The sequence below is a fragment of the Pantherophis guttatus genome, chromosome 1 (genome assembly GCF_059756535.1).
Source record: "Pantherophis guttatus breed Tessera chromosome 1, ASM5975653v1, whole genome shotgun sequence".
Lineage (NCBI taxonomy): Eukaryota > Metazoa > Chordata > Lepidosauria > Squamata > Colubridae > Pantherophis > Pantherophis guttatus.
In genome coordinates this window covers 180,283,560-180,288,838 of record NC_142063.1, presented here as the reverse complement: position 1 = coordinate 180,288,838, position 5,279 = coordinate 180,283,560, and the positions used below count along the sequence as shown (strand labels likewise).

The 5,279-nt window shown below is 45.5% G+C and overlaps 1 protein-coding gene across 34 annotated transcripts in view; it reads left to right on the top strand.

Annotated features, from left to right (window-relative positions):
- The window catches only part of HDAC4 (histone deacetylase 4), a 555,425-nt gene that overhangs the window by 167,246 nt on the left and 382,900 nt on the right, over positions 1 to 5,279 (top strand). The gene's annotated exons all lie outside the window — the stretch shown is intronic.

Below are 5,279 nucleotides of genomic sequence, written 5' to 3'. Positions count from 1 at the left end.
CCCATCTGAGATTGCAGACACCAAGTCCCATTCTGATTCATATTGGTCCCGTATTGAAGCGGGGTGACGTTGGCCTCGTGGGTGGAGGGGGCCCGACCGCGGCTGGCTGGGATAGAACTTGCTGCAGGGCTGCTCCTGGTTGCTGCACTCCAACCGGCTGCTGGGAGAGTTGCTGGGCTGGAGGGAGGGGGGGGCAACCTTGTCGGCTGCTGGGGGAGGGGGCCCGGCTGTTGAGCTGCTTGCTGTGCTGAAGGGAGGGGGGCACTCCAGCCGGCTGCTGGATCAATCCCCCCCCCCCGTGGTGCCAGGATCGTTGGGCCATAGGGGGACCATGGGGATCCCTGGAAGCTTGGAACAGACAGCGTGGGATACCACTGGCACTGGACCCATTCCTGGTTGGGATTAAACCCCCATCCTGGCGGTATACTCTCAGCAGGACGTAACGCGAAGGCAGGCTGGCGAGGGGCCCCAAAAGGGGGATTTTGCATTCCGTATGCCAGCTGCGCCTGGTGTCCCACTGCTGCAGGATGGCCATGCTGCGCTAATCCTCTTGTTTCGCTCCTGGCTGGGTAGGGGGGGCTGCGCCCTACTAATCCCCCCTCCATGTCCCGGATCAGAGAAGGTGAATGTAGGTTGCGCTAGCCTCCATCTCACCTCAAGAGGTTGGGAAAAGGGTGCGTAACTCCCCACTTCCATCCACTGAAAACACTCAGGGAGCCCAGTTAAGGACTGGCTTCACATTGGGTGCAGCCGGTCCCAGTCCCGGGAGTCTCTGGATCCCACAGCAGTCCCCATCCTCCAGTCTGGCTCACGGGCTGACTTCATTTCCCTTCCTGGAGCTGGGTTGGACTGGCAACTCTTCCAGGAATCTAACGCCTTGGGACGAGCCCCCAGCCGAAGGGCTTCCTCTGCAGCCTCCATGGCTCACCCCATTTCTTCAGAAGGAGAAAGCAAGGGGTCGGTAATTCCTTGAGCATCCGCCCCCCCAGCCCCCTCTCCGATTTCTCCTTTCTCCTCCATCTTCATTGAGTCTTCGCACCACCCGGGGTTTAGGTAGATGCTGGGGCTCAGCACGCCCAACAGCCCCCTTACCGGGTACCGTTAGGCTTTAAAGCAGATTCGGGTTATTGTCAGCATTCCAGAAAAACCCCAGCTCCAAGTAAAGATGCGGAAGCAAGTATTTTCCAAAGTTCTCTTTACTAGAATAGGCAAACTGGCACATCTGGGAAAACCCGAATCTGAAAAGCCCGGGTTTTCCCTCAGACCCCCAAAACCATTCCCTTTCTCCCTAGTCAATCACATGCTCCAATCAACGTCCGTTCCATCTCGACCCATCCCCCTGACCACTCCTCCTTCAGATGCTGGATTGCCCTGACCTTCACCGACAGGAAGAATGCTATTATGTCTACTAACAACTTCTCTCCTTAATCCCCCCTCCTATTCCCACACATGAGAAGGTGGCAGCATTGAAGCTTCAGGCCTAATATGGCTTCCAAAGCTGACAGGAAGATCACATGACCCCCAGAAAGGCAGTAAAAAAATCAGTGCCAAACTTGCATCCTGCCTCTTGGAAGTACACCCCAAAAGGACAGTGCCAAGAACCACTAAACCAGTGAAGGAAGACCCTCTCCCCAGATAGAAAAAGCACTTGAGATAAGCCTAACTAAAAAGAAAGCAATTAGCTCAGGGGTGAAATGCTCTCGGTTCAGACCGGATTGCCCGATCTGGTAGCGATGGCAGCGGGTGGTTCGGAGAACCGGTAGCAAAAATCCCTGTGCCCCCCCCCCACCATGCCCAGCTGAGCTGCACGATCATCAGGGGCTTTTTTTTTTTACTTTTAAAAGCATTTTTTCTACAACTTTTTCCGCCAAAAAAATGCTTTTAAAAGTTAAAAAAAAGCCTCTGATGATCGCGCGGCTCAGCTGGGATCGTCAGAGGCTTTTCAAAGCATTTTTTTCTGCAACCTCTTCCGCCAAAGAGGTGGTTAAAAAATGCTTTGAAAAGCCTCTGCCGATCAGGCAACACAGCTGGGATCGTCAGAGCCTTTTCAAAGCATTTTTTTAACCCCCTCTTTCGCTGAAGAGGTTGCAGGAAAAAATGTTTTAAAAGTCTCTCTGACAATCCCAGCTGAGTTGCCTGATCGTCAGATAGGCTTTTAAAATAATATCTGACGATCAGACAACTCAGCTGGGATCATCAGAGAGGCTTTTTAAAAAATGCTTTGAAAAGCCTCTCTGATGATCAGGCAACTCACCTGGGATCATCAGAGAGACTTTTAAAGCATTTTTTTTGCAACCTCTTCAGAGGAAGAGGTGGTTTTAAAAATGCTTTGAAAAGGCTCTGATGATCCCAGCTGTGTTGCCTGATCGGCAGAGGTTTTTCAAAGCGTTTTTTTGCATTTGCAGAAAAAATGCTTTGAAAAGTTTTTAAAAAAAAGTTGGCCAGGCCCACCCAGTCACATTACCCCCCAAGCCACACCCACAGAACCGGTAGTAACAAATTTTACATTTCACCCCTGAATTAACTGTAAGGATTGCCTCTCCCTCTAGATTAAGAAAGTGAAGACTCTTGAAACAGAGTGTTTCAAAAGGAACCTTTTATTAAGCAAAAGTGACAGCAATGGATTCAAAGCAACATCTGAATACCCTTAGGGACGACAAGTAGGATTAAAGCAGTAAAGATCCCCCCCATTAGCCAGAATGCAGATTTTAGCCAATACACAAGTGTGAAGATGTTTTTTTTTACCATCTGCCCTGAGAACTGGATAAGCATGCATTCCCATTGCTATTCTCCGTTATCCTTTAAAGTGAAACAACCCACATGGCTGTCAAAAAATTCCCCAAAGGTAAGAAGATCTCCAGATGAGAAAGGTGCTTCAACGCGAGGATATAGGTTGTAAAATATCTGTTGACACAGGCAATGCTAATAAATTGAATCCAGGGTCCCCCCTTCTCCCAATTGAATGGTAGTATCACTTTTAGGTTTAAACCAATTACCGGAACAAATAGACACAGGAACTAGCCAGATTTCTGAAGCTGCTTCTTTTCAGGAAATGCAATGAAAATTATCCCATCAATAAACACAGGATTAAACATCACCAAGCACAGAATTAAACTTCACCAAAAACCAGTTTTAGACCAAAAGTCAGAAAAGATACGTAAATTCATATTTGAATGTCAATCATTCTAGCTAGCCAAGTAGCCTTGCTGAATGTTACTCATCTTGGTTCCTTGTCATTAAAAGCTTCTTTCTGGCAGCTCTGCTTCCTTATTTAATTATTTCTTCAAAGTGCTGATTGTTGCATCCCGGCTAGAAGAACTCCAACAAGGGAGTATTTCCTCCTACCAGCAGTGTAAAAAGCTTAAAACAACCCTTCCCCTTTAAGAAAGTCAAGCAAAGGGGGAAAAAAAGTACCAGCAAAGCAAAGAAAAAAAACTCCGGAGAAGTTCAGGTGACAGGAAGTCTAAGTGTACTGTCAAGAATGTAATAAGGGTTGATGGAGAGGCAGTTTCTGTAAGCAGGGCAATAAAGATTAGGTTAGAAACAACACCAGAATGTTGTGATTCCTTACAGGATTAACTGTGTAAAGTGGAAAAAAAACAAAAGGAGATTTCTTCTAACAACCCGTTCTCTGAACTGCTTAGAAAATTAACTACTGGTTCTAGCGAATAGGTGCGAACCGGTAGAATCCCACCTCTAGTTTTCCCTGGAAAGCACTTCATAGATGCGCATACAGGGCAACTCACCACATAGGCTTCTATGTCCTTCTTCATCCTCACCCACCAAAACTGCCTCTTTACAAGATTCAAGGTTTTAAAAACCCAGAGTGCCCTGCTAGCTTCACATCATGACTCCTTTGTAGGATCATAGTTCTTTGATTGGCTGTGACATATACTTTACTCCCCTTCTATGCTAAGCCTTGCTTTAGCATCAAATCCCTCGTGCTTTTGAAACCACTCATCCCCATCCAGGGTTTATTTCAGTCGCAGGGTCAGTGAGTCTCCTCCTGATCAAGGGGGCTCTTCTGGGGCTGGCTCACATGTTCAGGCACAACTTGGTTTGGATGGGAATTAGAATTAACAATCTCTTCTCTAGTGCTTTTATACTGAGGCAGGCGCAAGAGAGCGTCTGCTAGAAAATCCTCCCCCCCCCCCGGCAAATAGCACAGGGTGAAATTGAACCAGTTAAAGTACTGGGCCCACCGGACCTGCTTAGGGGACAATTTCCTTGGAGCCCTAAGTTCTATCAGATTTTTGTGGTCAGTCCAATACTTCGAATGGGATTTGCTACTTTCTAAGAACTGCCTCCAGGTGAGGAGGACCCAGCAGATGGCACAAACCTCCTTTCCCCAGATTGCCCACTACCTCTGAGGGTCAGACAGTTTCTGAGATGTATAGGCACAAGGCTGCAGTTCTTCCATTTCATTTCTCTGCAATAATATCGTCCCCATGGCCACGTCTGCCTGGATCATGAACAGCTTCTCTGGGTTCAGTGTTTCAAACCTGGCTCAACGGCAAAAAGTCTCTTTAGCTTTTCAAAAGCTGCTTGGCATTTGGCAGTCCAATTCAAGGGTTGACTCGATCTCGGCTTTACCCCACTACCACCCCTTTTTAACAGGTTTCTGATAGGCCATGCTATCTATGCAAATGTGGGAATGAATTATCTATAAAAGTTGTCTACATTCAAAACACCTGCACAGCGTGTTCTTGAGGATGGTAGCAGGATCTCACGATCTGCAGATGGAGTCTTGCATTCTATGGAGTCTTCCATTCCCACCCCTGACATTCCAACTACCCCCTTCTCGATTGTTGTCAAGCTGAGAGTAAAGAAGTAACTAGATGAAAGAGCAGATAACTCTTGACAAAAACTTAGTATTAGATCAAAGATTCTATCAACGTATCTACTACTGTTATGGGAAATACAGCAGCTTTTTTTCCTGCTACATTCAATTTTAGATAAAGAGTTAAATAATTTTATGCTTGTAATATTGATATTTTAAAATGTGATTAATATTAATATAATTGTTTTCAATACTTTTAGCTTTATAAATAATACAATGTTAATAATTTATGACTGCATTACATAAATATTTCATTGAAGTTAAATTAAAATAAAATTAAAATAGAATATCAAGATTTATAACAATAAAAGGGAAAAAAAGACAGAAAACAGGCTTTAGTCTGAAATTTATACACTATTATACACTGTTAGGTTTTCAAACTCCAGACTTAATACTATTTAATATAAGTCATAAGGCAAATATTTTGTAGCTTACTGAA